At 43.1% G+C, this 22,402-nt stretch overlaps 1 protein-coding gene and 1 long non-coding RNA gene across 3 annotated transcripts in view; one reads left to right on the plus strand and one right to left on the minus strand.

Annotated features, from left to right (window-relative positions):
• Nucleotides 1–3,160: 3,160 nt before the first annotated feature.
• Nucleotides 3,161–4,586, minus strand: LOC113014235 (uncharacterized). The gene is made up of 3 exons (XR_003270945.1): nucleotides 4,522–4,586; nucleotides 3,886–4,015; nucleotides 3,161–3,452 (listed from the first exon to the last, which is right to left on the minus strand). It is a non-coding gene; the product is annotated as an uncharacterized LOC113014235 (long non-coding RNA).
• Nucleotides 4,587–4,701: 115 nt separating this feature from the next.
• Nucleotides 4,702–22,402, plus strand: part of thrb (thyroid hormone receptor beta) — a 118,558-nt gene continuing 100,857 nt past the window's right edge. For both annotated transcript variants that reach the window (XM_026155628.1, XM_026155629.1), the window contains exon 1: nucleotides 4,702–5,036. The gene's annotated coding sequence lies outside the window, so the exon portion shown is untranslated. The remainder of the gene's footprint in view (nucleotides 5,037–22,402) is intronic.

Raw genomic sequence — 22,402 nt, forward strand, 5'->3', positions numbered from 1 at the left:
TCATAGCAGCACAAGAACAAGCTCAAAGAACAAGATCTATAGAGCCTGAGGTCTACCACACCAGGCAAAGATGCCCCCGAGACAATCCAGCACATAATGGCAAGACACAAGATGCTAGCAGGCAGGTTATAGAATGAACACCATAACCAAGTGGCCGGCATAATATACAGGGACATCTGTGCCGAGTATGGCCTGCAAGTCCAAGCGCAAAATGTCCCCCTAGGGTGGTGGAGAATGACCAAGCTAAGATCCTGTGGTACTTCCAGATACAGGCGGACAAACTGGTGATGGCTAACCAACATCATAGTGATAGAAATACCAAGTGACAGAAACTCTAGTGATTCATTTGACATTGATATTGGAATCCTTCCTAAGCATCGACTTTAATTGACATTTGTTACTTTTAAAGCAACTGTATTTCCCAGCTCTATCTCTCTACCAAACCTGACTCTACTCTTCCTCCACCCTCCCTCATCCTCTGTCTAGCTGAACTTAATTCTTGGTTCTCCTCCAACTTTCTTAAACTCAACAGCAATAAATCGGAACTTCTTCTGGTTGGCACTAAACGACTGCTATCCAGAATTAACAATTTCTCTCTCACCATCAATAACTCGCTGGTCCCTATCTCTCCCTCTGTGAAAAGCTTGGGTGTCATTCTCGATAGCACATTATCCTTTAACTCACATATCAATAATGTCACACGTGCAGCATATTTCCAACTCCGTAACATTAATCGCCTCCGCCCCTTCCTCACACCTCACGCCACTGCCATTCTCATCCATAATCTTGTTATCTCTAGAATTGACTACTGCAACTCATTATTATTTGGCCTCACACAAAAATCTATCAACAAGCTCCAACGTGTCCAGAACTCTGCTGCCCGTATTATTACTAGGACTTCTTCTACCCACCACATCTCCCCAATCCTGAAGCAACTTCACTGGCTCCCGGTCAAATTTCGCATCCATTTTAAAATAATTCTGTATACATTCAAGGCTATTCATTCTCTCTCTCCACCGTACCTCTCTGACTTATTACAGATGAAGGTCCCATCCCGCTGCCTCAGATCTTCATCTTCTCTTTCTCTCTCTGTTCCCTCTGCTCGTCTGATCACAATGGGAGGGAGGGCCTTTAGTTGCTCTGCCCCTCGACTTTGGAATTCCCTACCCCCGGACCTCAGAAATATTAGCTCATTCTCTCTTTTTAAGTCCACCCTTAAAACTCATCTGTTTAAAATTGCTTATTCTTAAATTTCTGTATGTTTTAACTTTTATCTTCTATTTTTATCATTGTGTATATTTCCAGTTTTTATCTGTTGTACAGTGTCCTTGGGTGCTTTGAAAGGCGCTATTTAAATAAAATGTATTATTATTATTATTATTATTATTAAAAAAGTTGTCTGATAGTTGTGCTAACATTGCTATCATGGCCTTCAATGCAGAGATTCAGCGTGTTGAGAACTCACATAAAATTGCATAAACAGGGCAGTCGTCAGCCTCCTAAAATGCTTGTGACGAAGTGGTAGGCTTGAACTTATCTACCACTTGTCCCTTAAACATATTGATAATTTATCCCATGTTATTTTACAGTTGGCCATAATGCTTTAGTTTAGGCACTGCTGGTGTAACTTTGCTCTACATACCATCCTGGGTTTGTTTGTGGCAGCACAGTTTACATCCATGCATATGCTCTTAGAGCTAATACTACTCAACCTTCAGGTGATTTAAATGTTCTTGTGTTGACAGGTAAATGTCTGGTAAATTATGTTAGCTTATGTTGCTTTGTTTATACTTACCTTTGGTTGTCCCTTTGTTCTGGTCATATACTCAAAACAGGTGTGTGGGAGGGGCTGACCCATCACTTCCTGTTTATATAGGGTCACCATATCATTGACCGCCTCACTGGGTGCAACCAAACGAAGGGTTTTTCCTTTTGTATAGTATTGTTTGTTTTTTAAGTAGCCTTTGAGTTTATGCAGTGTTGTACCTTTCAGACCATTTAGCTGTGTGAATGGGTTTGTCAATGGGGTGAATAATCTTATTCCTGTTTCTTTGTTTAGGTTGCATTGTTTGGGGTAACCTATTTCTTAATGGTAGAGACTAATGAGGTTCAGGTGTGTGTAAAACTGTATAAAACCAGTAAGATTTTGACAACTGGGGTTGTTGTAAGATGCCAGGAAATAAAGTACCAGTCTGCTGATGCCATCTACTTATCGCTTTCCTTACTTGCTCTAAAGTGCCTCGCAATGTTCAAAATATACTTCATTTTACTCAAATCATTCATGAAACTCCACATCAGAGTAAAAATAAATACAGACCATGAAGAATGAATCTCCAGGCAGATTGTCAGCTGAGCTGATCTTCTTAGCTTGGACCAGATATTCAAACTTTATATTTTGTACTTTGGAAGGTGGACAAATGTCCTGAATATGCCATTCACTTGTTAAAACCATCCTGTAGTCTTTAGGCTTTGTATTGTTTAAACTATTTTAAGTTTGTATGTTTAGATTATATTTGAACTCAAACAGAGTTGAAAATGTTTTATTAATCAGTGCATTTTTCTTCGTAGCCGAGCAACATTTGATGATGATTTCTCTACTGCATCCAGTTATCAAATGTAGCTTTGTCTTGTATAAAAATGTGAGTCAAGAGTCAAATGGCTTTATTGTGATTTCAACCACATACAGTGGTACAGTACACAGCGAGAAAAGACGGCGTAAATCAACACAGGACGACAGAAAGTGCACGTGTGCAACCCCAGAAAGAACAGAACGATGTAAGCACACAACAGTGCAACAGGAAAGTGCAATAATGACAGTGGGTTGTGCAAAAAGACTGAGCATTGTGCAAAAGGTACTTGAGGTAATGAAATGTATGAAGGTACGTGTGTGTGTGTGTGTTCCTGTCTAGCTATCTTTGTGAGGACTGAAATCTGCATTCTACTATACTTGTGAGAACCAGCAGTCGCTTGTGAGGACACACAACCCGGTCCTCACATTTTTGAAGGCATTTGAAGGCATTTGAAGGCATTTTTGAGGCTCAAAATGGGGTTTTAGTGTCAGGGTTACAATTAGGTTATGGTTAGGTTTAGGGTCAGGGGCTAGGGAAACCATTATGTCAATGAGGGTCCTCACTAAGATAGCTGAACGGGGTTGTGTGTGTGTGTGTGTGTGTGTGTCTCAGACCAGTGTCTGAGTGTTCAGGAGACTGATGGCCTGTTTCGTAGTCTGGCCCGAATGCTCTGGTACCTCTTGCCAGAAGGCAGCAGGCTGAAGCCTTAAATGGTTTAAGTCAAGTCAACTAATTGAGGTTAAGAGTCTGAAGAGAGTGTGAAAGTAAAAATGAAAAAAACCTGGTTTAATATAATTACAAGAACTACAAACTGGAGCTCTGGAGTGACGCTGACTCTTCTCGCTGTGCTGTAAGGCCATCTGACTATATGCTTGAAGTGATCTACAGGAATTAAGGACAAACACTACTTCACTAGAAGCAAAAGCCTTGTGAAAGCTGTGATAAGTGTCAAACCAAGTCTTTTATACAAACCACAGTTACACTGATCACTAACCAAAACCCACATGTCACTGACTCTTAGTCTTAAAATGGTTAACAGATCATTTACAGTTGTATGAATCGTCCCTGTCAAGTTGTGATCAGACAGAATTCTGTCCAAGGTTTGAATATTCAGTCCTGCAAAAAGTTCATTTAAAACTATTAAGAACGTGGTAGAAGCACCTGTGGTATAAATGTGAAACCCCTCAGTAATTTTCATTACTTGACATCAAAGTACCTGAGATGAACCTGGTAATAATTTCACATTTCTGCATTGTCTCGTTCTCAAATGTTCACATTCAGCAGATTTTCAGAAAACTTGACCTCTGATCTTTACCTTGAGGCTGCGCTAACTGAGATTCGAACTCATCCAAGGCTTTAGTAGATCCACCTGTGGTGTCGATTTCAAAATCCGATGTCACCTTGTTCTCCAGTCATTACACTCACAACTTGGAGGGTTGCCCACCCTGCACGGTGAGGAGGATCCCCGCCAAAAGGAAAGCAGTGAGGAAAAACCCAAGATGTTATATTTCTGGTAGACAGAGTAACTTTTGAAGTCACAAATTTATTACATCACAGTATATTGACATTCAAGTTCAGATGACCTAATTCTCTATGATACAGCCAGATTAACATCCTTCTTTTCATCAGTGGTTTACTTTAATAGTTTTCACTGTTGTTGCTGCAGTCTGTGAAAACAAGAGCATTGCTGTGGAAATCCAACCTTACTTAATGTTCTGCACACACGTGAAACAATGAATCGAGTAAATGATGGCTTATGTGAAACAAAGACACGATTAGAAAACAGTATTCAGGTTTCTGCATAAAGCATTTGTTACATACTTGTGTGCACATGCATAACTTGCATTCTAATGTAGCTATAGAAAGTGACGCAAAAATGACTAAAGTCCAATATATGTGCTGTATTTAGGCCAGTGTTGCGTATATATGCAGTAGTAGTGTGTTAGCCCACCTCACACGAGTGCAGAATAAAGCCGGAGCAGCGTTTCCTGCCCTGTCGGCATGTACCAGGCGGGCCTACTGTACCAGCAGCCAACCGCCATCGAAAAGGAGCGAGGAGAAAAAAACTTGGAGTTTGTAATAAGGGCGAGGCTTATTTCGCGCAGTTCCTGCTCTGCTCTCTAATTCCCCACAGCGTTCAGTCGGAGAGCTGCAATTGTGTCGTCTGTAATGTGTCTGAGCTGCTTCTTTTCAGCGTTTGTTTTCGCTTCCACGTTGAAGTTTTCAGCGTCCAGAGCAAACACTGACACAGTCGCTCACACCGTTAGCTCACCCTGCACTCAGTCCGCTCCGCGCGCATAGACCTCGCCTGATTTGCACTGGCGCGGGTCATTTCAGGTTAAACCCTGGCGCTGTGTCCCGTTCACTTTAACCGACGGAGATCAACGCTGGTTCCAGTTGAGGCGGAATGCACACCCACTGGGACTCCGAGTGATATTTGGACACGGGCTTCGTCTTGCATATGCGGTATGTTTGTTTTAGAGGGTGGGGTTGGGGGTATTTTTGACAGCAGTCTTGCTATTAACAGCAGCCTCTCCAGAAACTAGCTGTGCGCCACTGTGGTAGCTAAATCGCGGTGCGTCGCGCTTCCTAAGCTAATGTTCATATTAATTTTTAACATAGCCGCAAATGTGTTTATGTCCTATGAAGGGACGGCGTATAACGAACTTCATTCACAATTCGTGCAATTCAAGTGCCGTGCTAATCGTGGGATTGTTGGTTCGTGGACAAACGTGACTTGGACCTCAGCAGAAGTGTCGGGTTCTGTGTAGCAGTTCGGTGCGCAGTTCTTTTTGAAACAGCAACGTTTCATAACACATATTTAAACATAACAGCGATCTGACCCTGCTCTCCGCGTCCACGGCGGCGTGTGTTGTCGGAGTGAGGCAGCAGGAATAAAAGAAGAATTTCGCTAAAAGTTAAAGTTTTTTTCCGTTCCCGGCGTGTTTTACCGTCGCCGAATTGCACACTTGCTTGTAATAATGCAGAAACTTTCATCCGCGTTTTTTCATAGTTGGCTAATGTCAACAGAAAGCGAGAGGCCGTGCAGTTGTCAGATATTCGGCTCGAGGTTCTGTCAGGAAAACAGAACAGCGCGTACCCCGGAATGGCTTTGATAAAGACTTGAGGGAGTTGCTTTCGGGCCCAAGTTATCGTTTCCCTCATAGCTCAGAGTATCCCACGAGCAGTGAGCACGGCTCGGTTTACTTCTGTCACTTGACTTAAATACATGTATGTCACCTACATTTCCGCCTTAACCTTTGCTTTCGGTTTAACAACAGGAACTTTCACTCAAGTGTCCAGCTAACATCTGGCGTGTAAAACAAGCAGACCCTTCCACAGTGCATTAGCGACTTTAGTGTTTGGGATTACATAGAGTCGGCGGCGCTGGATGATTGGCTCTAGTGGACAGAGTCGATCCCAAGTGTTAAGCTATTTACAAACAAGCGTCACCTGTCCTACGTGCCTCGCCGTAGTGCGATATTCGTTTAACAAGCTGTAGTGATACTTTCACGCACTGTTGGGGGGGCTAACGCGTGCGAGGCTGAGCGAGACAGCTGATTGTGGGAATTTGTGTTCTTTTGTTTTTGTTTCGTTTTTGCCTTGATGCTGTGATGAGAGGCTTTATGTGTTGCACAGCACTTACTATATGACTGCAGCTGCTGTTCCAAGTGAACAGTAACAGCATTAATCCAAGTGAAAACGTTGCCCTCTGTGCCCAAAACATCGAAAGATCATTTCAATTATAGAATTCAGAATTAACAGACATTTTCAAGCACCGTACGTTTTATTTCAAAAAGGGAGAAATTAAAGGAAGCAGTGGTTTTGAATGAATGGTATTTAAGGTCATTCTGTCTTTGCAACTTTTTGCAAGAGCGTGTGAGGACAGTATTCACTTGTGACATCAGTATATCTAATCTGCACTGTTTGCAGCAGAACCAGCTGCAGCAAATAGATGTAATGTGTTGGTTGGCTGTTGTTAAGCATTTGTGTGCGTTGAAACCTGTTTGAATGTATTTAAGGTGGAGCCTTGACAGTCGTCAGTTTTGTCCCCTAATAAAGAAAAGCTGAGGCGCCGCAAAGTAGGTTTCTGACAAGTCCGTTAATAAAATTCTGAGAGATCAAAGGTATTGTGCAGATTTCATTTCTAAGAAGCTTCTATCAGCTGTTCCATTATTCACAAGGGGTCGTGGCAGCAAATAGCTCTGCATATTTGATTTGGCAGATCATTATACCCGATGCCCTTCCTGATGCGATGCCAGGGACCTTTTGCATGTTAGACAACTGTGTAAACCATTACACTATTTTGCTGCTGTGCTCAGTGACTGTGTACATTCCTGTTTGTAGAGTCTACATGTTTCTGGGTCACACTCGTGTTTATCAACCAGGGTAAGAATCCAGATGAATTCAGAAGGTGCAATTTCAGAGTTCCTAGTCTGAATAGGGTTTCTTACTTGGAAAGTCAGAGCAACACTACCAACAATCCGAGATGGTGGCAGTGAACATAAACAGTAATAAAACGGAAACTTTGAAACTGTCCTGCCACTTTTTCTATTTGTGACTCACTAAATAAGCACTGACCAGGCTCTATCATGAATGTACTTCAGCAGTACGAGTCTTGTGCTGTGATGCTTGACGGCTCTACCTTACTAAGAAGCTTTCTTTTGAATGCACAAACTCGGGACTGAAAACACTTCCAATTTCCGAGGTACCTGACCTCTTGTTTGTCCATTATTAACAATGAGCAATAACATTACAGACCAGCCAACGATGCCCCTGTGATGAGTTCACACAGCAAGACTGCGTGAACTCATCTGTGTATGCAGTTAATGGGCATGCTAATGCAAACAAGGCACATTTGAACCACAAATACTATTTGAATTTAATGGGAACGATTTGACTTTTTTACTACCGAAGACCTCAAACTGCTCCCCGATGACTGCGCGTAGCTGTGGCAGACTGGCTAGCTTTACCTGACAGTTTGCACTCGACCTCCTTTACTAATTATCACGTAAAGAAGTTCCACACAGGGCTTATTGAAGCTGTAGTCGCCTCTGGTTTTATCCTTTTACTCTTTTAATGTTTGCACAGTGCCAATAAATCGAATCAGTGTCACACTATCTCACAGTATATTTGCTTGAAGTTGGTAGTGCATTCTTTTATTTGTGTTTGCAAACAGCTTTGCTAGGTGCCACTTTCCATTGCCACCAGATCATCGTATCTCACCAGGCACCGGTAAGAATGAGAGGGAAATGGACGTTTTAGAGCAGCGGTCCCCAACCCCCGGGCCACGGCCCGGTACCGGTCTGTGAGTCGTTTGGTCCCGGGCTGTGAGAGTTGAGGCTCGGGTGTGAAATTTATGGTTTTCAGGGTTTTTATTGTTAACTCAGCTTCCCTGGGTCTTTCCCGTGTTGTAGTTGTGCGTCTTATTTTGAAAGAAATGTTTACACGTTACCATAGCGACCAGAGAGCATTAAGGAGCAGAGAGGAGGACGTTACGCTCAATGTTGTTGGTGCACTTCAGGAGGACGCTGCTAACAAAATTCAAATTCAAATTTTATTTGTCACGTACACAGTCATACACAGTACGATATGTAGTGAAATGCTTGGACAACTGCTCGTGACCTAAAGAGAACAAAAAAGGAAAAGGCTATGAATAAGATAGGAAATAAATATGAAAAATTAAAAAGGGTAAATTTAACTAGGAAGGAATAAAATATAAATTAAGGTTAAAAATGAAATAACTGTACAACACAAATTAGAATGAAGGGTAAATTTAACTGGGAAGAATAAGATAAAATATATAAATTAAAGTTGAAAATAAAATAACTGTACAACAAAATACACAATATAGAACTATATAAGAATGTATGAAGAAATATAATTAAATAAATATATACACAATAACAGCAGCTGTACAAGTATTAACCGGAATGAAGAATATAGTGACCAGTGTTGTGCAAAAAAAGTCCAGAATGTCCAGTGTGTGTGTAAGAACCATATGTGTGGGTCAGTACTGTGTGGTGGTGTGATTGAGAGACCGTATCGCCTGCGGGAAGAAGCTCCTCCTCAGTCTCTCTGTGTTGGTCTTCAGGGAGCGGAATCGCTTTCCTGACCTCAGCAGAGAGAACAGTCTGTTGTTGGGATGGCTGAGGTCCTTCACGATCTTCCTGGCCTTGGTCCAGCACCGCCTGCTGTAGATTGAGTGCAGGTCAGGGAGCTCGGAGCGGATGGTGCGCTCAGCTGACCGCACAACCCTCTGTAGAGCTCGTCTGTCCTGCATGGTGCTGTTCCCGAACCAGGTTAAGATGTTTCCCGCCAGGATGCTCTCTATGGTGCACGAGTAAAAGTTCCTGAGCACCTTGGAGGGCAGTTGGAAGTCTCTCAAGCGTCTGAGGTGGTAGAGACGCTGTCGGGCCTTTTTCACCACGGTGTTGATGTGACAGGACCATGACAGGTCCTGCGTGATGTGAACTCCGAGGTATTTGAAGCTGTCCACTCTCTCCACTGGGCACTCGTTGATGACGGGGGTCTGGTAGTTCCTCTCCTGCTTAGTGCTGAAGTCCACTATCAGCTCCTTTGTCTTACTGACGTTTAGAAGGAGGTTGTTCCTCTGGCACCAGTTCTCCAGATTCCTAATCTCCTTCAGGTAGGCCGTCTCGTTGTTATCAGAGATCAGGCCCACCACGACGGTGTCGTCAGCAAACTTGATGATGGTGGTGGAGCTGGTAGTGGCCACACAGTCATATGTGTACAAAGAGTACAGCAGGGGGCTCAGAACACACCCCTGGGGGGCTCCAGTGCTGAGAGTGGTGGAGGCTGAGACATGTCCGCCCATCCTTACTGCCTGTGGTCTGCCAGTTAGGAAGTTGGAGATCCACAGACACATAGATGAGCTGAGTCCCAGATGCTCCAGCTTGGTGGTGAGTGTGGAGGGAATTATGGTGTTAAATGCAGAGCTGTAGTCTATGAAGAGCATTTTAACATAATTCCCCCTTCTAGTGTCCAAGTGAGTGAGTGATGTGTGGAGGAGATGAGAGATGGCATCGTCTGTGGAACGATTTGGACGGTAAGCGAACTGTAGTGGGTCCAGTGTGTCTGGTAGTGAAGAAATGATGAAGTCTCTGACCAGGCGTTCAAAGCACTTCATCACTACTGAGGTGAGGGCTACAGGGCGATAGTCATTGAGAGAAGCAGGGTGGGGTTTCTTCGGGACAGGAACAATGATGGACTCTTTGAAGCATGTGGGGATCACCGACTGAGATAAAGAGATGTTGAATATCTCAGTGAACACAGGAGCTAGCTGGTATGCGCAGTCTCTTAGGATACGACCTGGGATGCCGTCTGGTCCTGCTGCTTTCCTGGTGTTCACTCTTTTGAAGGCTCTCCTTACTTCATGCTCGGAGATGACGAGCACGTTTCCGGTGCTGGCAGTATCTTCCTGTCTGCAGCCGTTAGCGCCGCTAACACTAGCATTGTTGGAGTCCTTAGCTGCAGCCTCGAAGCGAGCATAGAAAGTGTTCAGCTCGTCTGCCAGAGTCACGGCCGCGTTCGTCATACCGGTTGTTGGTGCTTTATAGTCCGTTATTGTCCTTAGTCCCCGCCACAGGCTCCTAGAGTCACTCTGTTGGAGTTGTGACTCTAGTTTCCTCCCATAGCGCTGCTTCGCCTCTTTCACCGCCCTCCGCACGTTATATGACGCGGCTTTGTACGGGTCCATGTCCTCCGTCGTGAGTCCCGTGTTGTAGGCAGCGGTGCGGGATCTCAGAGCGTTGCGGATGGTTTTATCCACCCACGGCTTCTGGTTGGGAAACGTTGTGATAGTCTTTGTCTCCACGGTATCATCCGCTAGTTTCCCGATGAATCCCACAACCGCTTCCGTAAACACGTTGACGTCATCGTCGGAGCTGTTTCTGAACATGCCCCAGTCTGCGTCATCGAGTGCGTCCTGTAACGCGGCCACCGATTGATCCGTCCAGCGCGCGACCTTCCTCTGAACCGGAACTTCCTGTTTCAGCCTTTGTTTGTATTTTGGCATGAGGAAGATGGCGGCGTGATCAGATTTGCCAAACGGGGGTGGGATTGTGCCTTGTAGCCGTCCTTGACCGTAGTGTAGCAGTGGTCCAGTGTCCTTTCACCCCTGGTGGGGCAGGTGATGTGTTGATAAAAGTTCGGCGCTGCGCGTTTGAGGTTGGCGCTATTAAAGTCCCCCGTCACAATAAGCGCAGCGTCCCGGTGTTGTGTCTGGTGCTGTGTGAGTGCCTCATGCAGCTCGCATAAGGCGGTGACCGTGTCCGTTGTGGTGGAATATAAACGGCACTTACAATGACCGATGTAAATTCCCGAGGTAGATAAAAAGGACGACACATGATGGACAGTAGTTCCAGATTTGGTGTGCAGGAGCGTGTGAGAGGAACAACGTTCGCACTGTTGCACCAGTTGTTGTTCACCATTAAACACACGCCGCCTCCCCTTGACTTCCCCGAGTCCCGTGTCCTGTCCATGCGGTGAACCGAGAAGAACTCGGCCCGCTGGATGGCGTGGTCCGGCACCGCTGGGTTCAGCCATGTCTCGGTGAAGCAGAGGAGATTGCAGTCCCGAATGTCTCTCTGGAACTTTATGCTGGCCCTGAGGTCGTCAAGCTTGTTCTCCAGTGACTGGACATTGGCGAGCAGGATGCTAGGCACAGGTGTGCGGTGTGCACGAGCTCTCAGCCTGTTCCTGACGCCGGCTCGCTTCCCTCTAGGCCGCCGCCGCTTCCCTTTGTTCTCCCTCGAGATCTCACTCGGCCAGCTCGGATCCGGAGTTAAAAACTTCGAATTGTGAGTACATTGTATACCAATAGAAACAAGAGTGTCACTGTCATACCTAATGTACCCAATGGTGGTGATTTTGCCGATTTAGAAACGCTGAAAACTAACTTAAAAAACAAAGACAAAGAAAAAGTGGTCGGAGCAGTCGTGACGGCAGCCGACCTCACCGGCGCCATCTTCCCAAAGTTACACAATTACACACTGAATTCACGTTTATTGTTATATTTACTAAATACCAGTTTGTGTCGTATCTTTTATTTTGTTGTATTTATCCGCCACACCTTAAACGCCGGTCTGTGAAAATATTGTCTGACATGAAACCGTCTGTGGAGCAACGAAGGTTAGGGGCCGCTGCTGTAGACAAAAAAGGACTGTTTGGTTAATTGAAACCCATTCTCATCCTAGTGTGCAGCTAAAACGCACACTTCTCTTGTTTCCTCTGCTGTGGCTTATGCTAGATTTATTGAGTGTGGTGTGTGCGAAGTCTTTGGATACTTTCAGTATCTTAGCTAACTCTTTTATTTCTTTTGTCTGGAAGCCTTATTATAATTTGTGTGCACATTCTTTTAATAACCATGCTGTGGTAGTCGTAATCATCATTTTTGCTCACAGAATGAGAAGTTTGGTTTGCCTGAACAAAGTCGTCTGGGTTGGAGTGAAATTCAGAGTCCATGGAAATGCACTAATTGTAAATTTGTTTGACTGATTTGAAGTGTATAAAGTGTATAAATTCCAGTTGTCTTTCTAAGAAATATACCTGACAGCATATACCAAGAAATTCTATTTTCTTTAATGCAAAATCTCATTTTCATTGTAAAATAAATTATTAAATGTATCCCAGATTGCTCTAATTGAAAGCATCTTCTCTCTTTGAAACAGCAGATAATAAAGTTCTGGCAGGAGGGTTACATTAGTAACTGAAAATGAGTCGCTGTCCAGGCAACTTCAGCATTTTACTTCACCAAACAAGTACTTTGGGTTATTTTGTGTCTTTGCTCACAATGAGGAAATCCCATGCTAAGGACATGTTAGCGTGTAGGCGTGTGTGTGTGTGTGTGTGTGTGTGTGTGTGTGTGGCTACTTGCTTGTGCCACTGTGCATGTGTTGTGCATGGATGAAACACACTGGCTTATAATTAGCCATATGGGAGGCTGAGCGCCGATCACCGGTCCAGGAACGGTGAAATCAGCTGATTCTGGTCCCTGGCCGTCTGATTGGTGCATCTCCAGAGTCTCCAGTGTCCCTGCATTAAACACTTAGGATGACCTTCACCAGGTTGCCCTTAGTCAGATGATGTAATGGAGGCCTTCACTGTCTCATTCAAAGTTTCAGTTGGCCCTTCAAATGAGAAGCATGCAGACCTTGTAACTACGCTGAGATACCCGCGGTGTGCACCTGCTCCTCTCCTGTTCTGAGTGCTGTTGTCTTTGCAAGTCAGAGTGTGTGTTTACATGCACGTGTATGCAGACTTGGTTGAAGCTGTGCAGTCCTCATTATGGTTCTTATGTGATAACCTTGTTTCATTCCAACGGATATGAATTGATCATTTTTTTAAAGAGAAAATGTGATTCTGTGGTAGCAGAAACGTTTGGATCAGCCTGTATTTATTGACAGCTGAAAAGATATTAAGTGCAATTGTTGGCCTGATATCTTAAGCCAAGAGTTTAAGATATTAGTTTGTTTTTGTGGTGAGCTAGGTGTTGGAAGATGTAATGGCAGAGAGAGCCGGATGTCAGGGCTTCATCACTGCCTAAAATCAATACTCCAGTCCCTGAAGTAGTCCAGGAATCAATCATAGAGTATTGTACTGAGAAGAACTGAACTGCACCTAGTCATGGCCTATTACAATAACTGACTTACAAGATCACTACAAAAGAGATCCTGTCAGAGCACAGTTACACTCATGTTTTAGATGAGTATGAACACAGTCTGGAAGCTCAAAGCTGACAGAAGGCAAAGTTAAAAACAATAATAGTGGTGCAGTGGTGCCTTCATCTACGCTGGATGGGGCTGAGTGATGTGGAAAATTATTCTCGAATCTTTTTTTCCCATATCAGTTGATATTGAGATAAAACAAATCACTGTTTCTGTTAAGTTTATCTTTCGATTTTCACTTGGGAGTAAAAACCTTTAATTGTTGTTAAGGGGACATTTTGACCTGTTGGCATTTTAAAAATGGTAAAACTGTTCAAATGAAACCCATCTTTTGCTAAAATGGGCTAAAGCTTTAAATTCATATTTTGTTTTTGGTGTGTGGGCTGAAAAAACAAACAAACAATTTGTACGTAGAACAGCTAACCACGTCATTTTGATCCAATACAAATAAATGTCAACCTGCTGCTACCACTGCGTTACTTACCAACATGATTATTTGCACACATTTTGATTTTAAGCTAGCTAGATGTGATTGATAAATATACTGGACGTCTTCAGCTAGCTGACTGAAGGCTCACCACAGGGTTTAATTTCCTCTTCAGGAAGTCGTGATTTAAACTCTCGTAGTACAATAAAATGAATGATTGTGTCATCATGAGGCCTAATGTGCCCTCTTCCATCCTAAAATAATTTATTGCAGTTACCTTCATTTGTCTTGCATTTTTCAATATTCAGTAATGTGCATGAGTTCATCCTGTCCGTCCCGTCCAGCACTGGGACATGTAAGGAGAGATTGGCTGGTTATTCGATCTAATAGACAAAGCTTTGTCTGGCTGTAATCAACTTCTCATGCATTTTGCAGGTGTTAGATTAGTGACACATCAACTGGGAGCTCAGGGATCCAAATGTCCACACTGAGGCGGGTTTGATGGCACTTCCCTTGGTCAGTGAGGGAGGATTACAGCTGATGAAATCCTGAATTTGTGCAACATGTCAAATGATCGATGGCTCTAATCGCTGCATTATGGCTTTCATAGTTGCATAGCCACACCATGTGTGCAGTGACAGGGAGAATCTGTCAGTCTCTGCTACATCAGTTTTCACTGTTGTTATTTGATCCTGTGATGTTTGGGTATCACAGGATTTTAGACAGGCTACTGGTAGCCACTTTTAAAATGAGCTAGCTGCCTGCTGTCTGTTTATTACTGAACACAGTGATGTTCACAGAGGCAGCTGTTGTTATGGAGCTTCCTGTTTGGCTCTGGTAAGAGCTCGACCGTAGTCCAACAGAACCTTGCTTAGGCCCAAGCAGCTGGACCGTGGTATGCTGTGAGGGGAAACATAAAGTGTCCGTCCCGCCTATCAGGTCTTGCACTCGTGCTACAATCAGCTGATTTCAGTTGGCGTGTCAGAGGGAAATTGCGATACAGGCTAAAGCATGGATTATTTTTATTGCACAAAAGGACACGATAAACGGTAAATGTCCTGCATCCAGGACAGAAACAACTGCACTGTGCTGCTAACACAACTTTGGTTCTCTGCAAGCATCTGCACAGACAGCATGCTAACGCTAAGCTAGCCAAGGACCCAGTGTGAAACCTGAGTGAATGCTGAACACGAGCAGCAGAGCCTGAACGTCAACAGGTAACAAACAGCCTCCTCTTCTACCTGTTCAGGTTCCTAAAGCAGAAGCACTGTGTCGATCACCTTTTTGTGCTGCTGTTCAGTTTCACGTTGTGCGATCAGCTTCGTATTCACTAAGATCTTAGAGACGTGTGTGTCCTCATTCGGGATTTGTGTTGGTGTGTGAGGGTGTAGCCTCTGGTTTATATTGTTAAATTATGAGTGTGTTTCACAGAGTAACATGAAAGTAACGTTACAAGTAGTGTAATGAATTACTTTTCCCTGGGAGTGATTACTGCATTACTTTTAAGTAAGTGTTGTGTGTAATATGTGTAATCGTGACAAATAGAAAGCAGCGTACCTCCACAAACACGCAGAGCATCAGATTCATGTGGATGAGTGGAATTTCCTCGTTGCTGCTTAGTGATGAGGGAGACTCTCAAAACGGAGCCAATGAGAATCAATAATTCATATAAATCAAATGATTGGAAAGCTTGAAAGTTCATTTTCACTCCAAAGTAAAGGTATAACTCATTTGATTTAAATATGATTTATTTTCTGTCAAAAGTGAAACAATGTACAGATAAATGTGCTGTGGAACATCACACCACAGAATTCTAAATATAAAAAATAGAAGTTGAATAAAATAAATAAATTCTGAGCAAAAACAAACAAAATGGAAAACTAAATTCTTTGGTCACTTCCAAATAAGTAATGTAGATATTAGCACATAATACTGCGGTCGGCAGGAAACCAGTCTATTTCTATCTGGTCGTTTAGTCTGACGTCACTAGCCGTGTCTGGGCCTAAACTCCGCTGCAGGTCCATATATCAAACGATCACTATGGCATTATTGAGAGTTGAAAAACTGTCTAAAGTCTTTCATCTTTAATAAAATGATCAGCGTTCTGCTCTACCAGGTGTAACAATTGAGTTTAACATCCAGGCATCCATGAAAACAGAATTTATGACATTTAACGGAGTTAGAAGTTAGCAGGGAGTTAGCTCGCTAGCTTCTATCTAAATACAATATAGCATGTCCTGACTGCGGGGTTTTGGAAACAAATTAAAACGTACAGCTCTGTTATCACTTCCAACATAAATGAAGACAGAAAACTAAACAGCAGTGACGTTTGTAGGGTTACTGAAGTTGGGCTAGCTGGTATATAATGATGTGCTACGTGACCGCTAGCGACACAGCTATGTTAGCATAATATAAACAAGCTAACTTTTTTCCCACTCGATAAAAGTTACCGTGAGTGTTCTCGGTGGTCAGGAACAAATGTAATCGCATGGCAGGATGCTGTAAAAGGACCAAACTTCAGCCAGGAGAACAACTGAGATAATCCATCCACAATACGAGGTTAGTCATTCATATACTGCTGCATGGGCTGGGCTGTAGTTACATCCTAAGGTTTTAAAAACTGAGCTTAAATAAATGATTAGCGGTAATAAAAGCCGAGGGAGGTCAACAGTGATCACTGACTGTTTTAGGAGCTTTTTGAGATCAAATAGAAGGAAATACATAACATTAAACATGTTAACAACACAAAAGCCACATTAAACGCAGACTACTTTAGACCCGGAAGTAGGATTCGTCACGTCATCAGTTAACGACCGGACAGAGGGAAAGTTATTTTGAAATGATTGCCATTTCATTGCCCTGTCCTACTAACTGGCCTTGAGGAGTCAGATGAGCTTGAGCATAGTAGAGATGATCCTGTGTGGTAAATCAGTCCTACCTAATCTCCCTGTGGTCCCACGTTGTTGCTGACACAGCCCTTAACCTGCTGTGTTGTGTTTTTTAAAAAAGGCTTTGGATCTCAGTTCCATCCACATGAATGCAGCTTTCCTACAGTTGTACTCGTCAGTGAGCTGATGCCTTAAATGTTCTTCAGGATAAACACGTTCACTAAGTTTTCGTGTGTCTGAGAGAAGCTGGTAAAATATGAACGCCTCAGTTCAGCAATGAACTTAGTGAGCAGCAGTAAGTGGCACAGTGACGTCTGAGCCCTTAGGTTTGTTGTCTCACTATTGGCTGCCCTTACTTATTGCCCTAAGTAGATGTGGGGTCTTGTTGAAGCTGAAGGCAAAACCTGCAACTGTACTCAAACATGCAGTGTTTTGTAGGTTGTAAACCCTTTAAACTAGTGGCAGCTCGTTAAAACACTTGAAAGTATGTGTCAGGATGCAAAGTGAAACAAACCTGATGAACTGTTTTATGTTTCTGTAGAGTTTCACACAGTTTCACTGGATGACTGAGTGAGTGCTTAATTGAGTGGCTGTACAAACCAGACAAAGCTCAGTAACAGCCTTTCTACAAGTTTGAACATTCTGCTCTTTTTATTGTACCTGATACTTCATATATCCCACAGACCACATCTGTCTGTGCTCTGATCAAAGCATTCATCCAGCTGATGGCTCAGATATGTTGTGTTTCATCACACTGGCTCTTTCTTTCAAATGCAACCTCTGCTGTTCTTGACCGTAGTTAAAGCTCAGCTTTACGCCTCAGGGACGTGCGATTGGGAAATCTTATCTTGAAAAGACAGCCGAAGTCTCGTCGCTGTGAACCCAACACGGGGTTCTATGAACGTGTTGTGGATTTCATTATTTCATGGCAGAACTGTTGTATTTTGCATTTTGCTATGGTCGGGATTGTTGTTCCTAACGTTTCCTCCCTGCTGCAACATCTTTGGCAGTTACTAAAAGTCTGACTAATGCAACAGTTTGTGTCCAAAATGCTATGATTATGTGTTCTTTTATGGAATTCAAATAGTGGTGTTGCCACTCTGCTCAGGAATGCTTGGACACAGCTGGAGCGTGCTGCAGCAGCTGTTTAGAAGATCAAATCTGTCAGTGTTTGCAGAGATGTAGAATAGAATAGAATTCAACTTTATTGTCATTGCACATGTCACAGGTACAAGGCAACGAAATGCAGTTTGCATCCATCCAGAAAGTGCGTTAGCAATAATATAGATATGTGAGTATATTACAGAAATGGGTCTATTATGGTATGTTATAATGTACACGGTATGAAGTATGTTGTGAATATTCTATAACTATAAGTATGTACAGGCTGTAGTGAGTACAAGCTATGTACAGGCTATAAATATGAAACTATACAGAAATATGAACTATGCAAGTTGTAAACAGTTGTAGGATTAAAAATTATCGTATGTACAGAATGATTATTTACACAGAGCTATACAGTAGTGCAGTTAAGAGGTATATAAAGTGCTGGTGGTTGTGAGTGGTGGTTCAGTCCATGTTATTATTGTGTGTTTGAGGGTACAGTTGTCCATTGTGTGTGTGTGTGTGTAGGTGGTTGTGTGTGTGTGTATGTTCAGTCCATGTGTTTAACGTGGGTCAGATGTCAGGAGTCTGACAGCTGTGGGGAAGAAGCTGTTCCGGTACCTGGTGGTCTTAGTCCGGAGGCTCCTGTAGCGCCTCCCAGAGGGCAGGAGGGTGAAGAGTCCATGTGAAGGGTGACTGGGGTCTTTGATGATTCTGCTTCCTGTAGATGTCCTTTATGGCAGGAACTCGTCATAAACACAAACCTTTGTGTTGCATTGGTCATTATCAGGGCATCAAGTAAACAAAATGTTTACCTTTGGAATATGGAATCTCACATAACATAGCAAAGGTTAAATGTAGTGTGTGAGTACGCAGCGTGACTTCAGGCACAGCTAGTGTCTGTTTGGATGCATGACATCAGTCCAGCAAACCTATCAGAGTGTTGCCACATCTGTAACGAGCTCTTTGTGTCACCTGCAGGTTTTCCAACAGTTAACTAAAGCTAACTCTTATGCTAAGCAATATTTAGCTGCTTTTCTTTCAGTACTTACTGCAAACCATGCTCAGCTGGATCCAAGCCTGAACTCTGATTGCTAAGTTAAAATGCTCCAACTAAACTTCTTTTCATAACAAGGATCACTGCAAAGGTCTGCTTGCTATAAAATGTCGAGGGGTAGAAATCCTGCCTGTGCTTTTATTGCCAATGGCGTGCAAAGCTGTCAGCTGATCAGCAAAGATCTCGTCTGTTCATTTGGGTGCTGCAGCTTCACTGGGACAAGTTCTGTTTTGTTTCTGTGATTTTCTTTTCTTGCTTGATAATTGCAAGAAACAGTACATTTAGTTTTTTTACACTCTTTTTATTACTACATAGGTCCATGTGTTATTTGAGCCTGACATATACTTCCCCTTCAGGGCTTCCCGTGGAAGCATTTCTACACTTTGGGGGGTAATTGGACAGTTTCTGTCTGCTGTGTTAACAAATAATGGGGGACTTCATTGAAATTAACCCAGAGGTTGTTGGTTTGAGTCCCTGTTCAGTTTAACATCAAAGGCTGAGTGATTTGATTAATGAACGGCTATTATTATTAGTAGTGGTAGTATAACACACACAAGGACTTTCTTATGTAAAATAGGGCTGCCACAAACGATTATTTTGATAGTCGACTAGTCACCGATTATTTTTGCGATTAGTCGACTAATCAGATCATCATCCATTGGACGTAAAACTACAGCTTATTGCACCAGCAGCATCTGCTCTTATATAACTATCATTAGCTTACAGCTTTAAGTGTTTAAGGTCTGTGCTAACTAAAAATAAAGACAAGATGGTAGTTTATTAAATTTTAATGAAATTTGCAGATTGTTTCGGTGAAGTTTAATAAACTCAGCCGATTTACTCAGGAACAAATAAAATACTGAAAAAAGCCAAACAATAACATTTTTAAGTTATCTAAGTGACTCATATATCATGTTTAACCTGAGTAGGGCGGTGGGTTTGAAAACGATCTGCCGGGAGTCCGGTGCTCTCATGGCCCCGGCTAGCTATCGAGCTAGTGGGTAACAGACGTCTCCGAAAACGTCGGAGCGCTTTTGAAAATATGTGGTGTCTTGATAAACTGAGCAGATATTTGAGGTTTATACAGCTACATTCTCGCCTGAAAATATGTTAAACGTTTATTTTGTGACCCAGAAAGAATAATAAGAGTAATATTCAAACTAAGTAGCTGCCGCCATTGTTGACAACTGCGCTGGGCCGCGCTATGAATTCTGGGACACAGCTTCTTCTTCTTCGGGGTTTAACGGCAGCTGGCATCCTTGTACATGCAGTGCTGCCATCTTCTGTTTCAGTCCGTTATTACACTCTTAAATCCTGCTACTTATTCCTGCGTCTTTTGTGATCTTACAAAGCTTCAAACGACACGTCGACTATTAAATCAGTCGTCGACGATTTTGATAGTCGACGTAATCGTGACTAGTCGACTAATCGTGGCAGCCCTAATGTAAAATAATAATATGATTGTGCACAAAGTCAGATTGGTGTTGTTAAATTTTTTTAAACGAGTTTTCAATGAATTCCCCGACAGCCACATTAGCCGTCTGTCGTCATTAACATAGCAGACTGCAGTTATGTAAAAGATGACAGATAGCAGATGGAATATTGAGCTGTGCCATGCTGAGGCTGTGCAGAGCAGCGAGGGGACCACAGCTGGACTGAGGAGAGTCCAGAGTGGGGAGGACCAACCTGAGCTAATAGAAATACAGAGCAGCCCGGTCAGTGTGCTTCAGGCCCGAGGAGCAGAGGGGGCAGGTGGAGCAGCGTGAGGCTGCAGGCACGTAATAATCTTCACCCAGCAACTACTACGCTTACACTGATTTGTTCAAATGTGCTTTTTATATTGTTGTAGCCAGCTTTAGGTCAGTTTTAGCACTCAGTCAGTTTAGTCGTTCACACACACACGTTAGCGTTATGCTAATGCTGTCCTTCTGCAATAATAAAATAATGAGTTGATGGAGCCGTCCAACAGATGCACATGTCCGTGTGCCTTCCTGCAAAGGAAATCTGTGAATCCTACGAGGGACGGCGAGAAAGCATGAACATAATGAGACTGCTGTAATTTTGTGGGATTTTCCCGCATTACAAGTGCTACATTTGCAGGATTTGATTACATAATATTGGCGATGTAAGTCTCGCCCTGTACACGGTCTCGTTGTCTATAGAAAGTATTTGGTTGGCACTACTATAATGTGTGAATCTGTCATAGTGACGAGGAGGAATAAGTCTTGACAAACTGTGCTGGGTGGTGTGATCTGTGCCTGGCTGTACACACTGTACTCTGCAGCTGTCAGAAACAACTGCTCACATACAGACAACTGTCCAACCTGTGAAGTCATGAAAACATGCGCCCTCGTGTTGTCTCGGCTATCAAGTGTAGCAAGTTGAATTTTAATGGTGAAATGTGTCCTTTACACGTTATTTTTCAAGAAAGACAATCAGAAAATGAAATGTCGTAGTTAGACGTTACACTGCCACAGCTGGCCTGTGCAGTGATGCCACACGCTATCAAACGATCACTGCTGCGAGTGAGAAGAACGTCAGTATCATTTGTGCTCCGTGCTTAGAAATAATGTGCATTTGGCTGAGTATGCTCATTAAAAAAAACAATGTTAAGAGGTCTGGTACTCCGTGTACACGTGGGATTATGCTTAGAGCTCACACCTTGGCATTGCAAATTATAAGCTGTGAAAAACGTGGTGTTAAAATTGGCTTTAAGTGGCCTTTGATGGGAAGTCACTATTAAAGGAGAAGCTATGGTTAACATTAGGGCAACAGCATTAACATTTGCTGCCTACTTTTCAGTATTATCAGTCGCACCTGTCAGTCATTGCTAGTTGATAAACCATGTTAATGTAACCGGTAACTAGGTTGTTTGTTCTAGAGTATTCTGTTGCTTTGAAAGTCCCAGACTGAGGCTGAGAAGTCCACCAACAACTAGACTGAAGGCTGGCAACACAGCACTGCCTGAGACAACCAGAAGTACTCCTTTGTTTGGGCACTAAGAGAATCTCAAAAAGTTACATTACTGTAGTTTTTGCACTACGTCAGACAGCTTGGATATCTGTGTAGAGAACATGCCTGATTAGTTTTGTCTTTTTGGTTCAACAAGCATTAAAGATGTACAGATTGTACTGTTGTCCTGATCCTATCCACTGCTCTATGTTTTACACAACCACAGCACTGTAGTGAGGCATAACAAAAGCAGTGCTGTCTGTTTGTCTCTGACTCCTCTTTGACACACAACGTCAGGTTTTGGCAACTCCCTGTAAACCTGCCTACAGGCTGCAATCACTTGTTCAGGGGTGTGTCTCAGAGGGGCCTCGTTCAAACTCATTGTGAGCTGTTGTAATAGAAGTGTAATTATTTCTTGGGCTGCAATGGTTCATTGAGTGACTTGATGCTTCATATGATGCATGAGTCTCACCATGTGAGTTGCATGCGTTTCACCCACATCTGCACCCAGACATGCTGGTGAAAAGTATCCAGGAGCAAAGCTTTGAATAAAGAGTGCGACGTTAAGCCCAAGCAGCTCCGCGTTTTCTCAACCGAATGTGTGATAGCACAGCAGCAGCTGTGAAGATGCTGTTGTAGTTTAACGTGGAGTCTTTTTAAAACCGCAAAAAGCAAAATGCCCAACCTTTACCAAGACGATGAGCTCGAGTGGTGTG

The sequence above is a fragment of the Astatotilapia calliptera genome, chromosome 22, assembly GCF_900246225.1.
Source record: "Astatotilapia calliptera chromosome 22, fAstCal1.2, whole genome shotgun sequence".
Taxonomy (NCBI): Eukaryota; Metazoa; Chordata; class Actinopteri; order Cichliformes; family Cichlidae; genus Astatotilapia; species Astatotilapia calliptera.